Raw genomic sequence first — 408 nt, forward strand, 5'->3', positions numbered from 1 at the left:
CTGTCATGTTGCTACTGTTATGAATCGTCATGTAAATATCTGATATGCAGGATGTATTTTCATTGTTACAAATTGAACATAATTAAAGCATAATGATTAATCACAAAAACAATATGTAATTATATGTGTTTTCCGATGGTCTTAGGTGACCCCTGTGAAAGGGTCGTTCGACCCCCAGGTTGAGAACCACTGGTGTAGTTTGTTAATAATAACTAGAGGCCTGGTGCATGAATTCGTGCACAGGTTGGGTCCCTCAGGGTGGCCTGTCCCCAGCCTCCTAGCCCCGCCTGGCACCCTGCCTTGGCCTGGCCCCGCCCCCTCACCTGTTCCTCCCTGAGGATCTATCGGGCACCCCCCCTCAGTGCCTGAGAGCCTGACAGCAGCCCCGCCCCCCACCTCCTCGCTGGT

Source organism: Myotis davidii, unplaced genomic scaffold, assembly GCF_000327345.1.
Source record: "Myotis davidii unplaced genomic scaffold, ASM32734v1 scaffold693, whole genome shotgun sequence".
NCBI lineage: Eukaryota > Metazoa > Chordata > Mammalia > Chiroptera > Vespertilionidae > Myotis > Myotis davidii.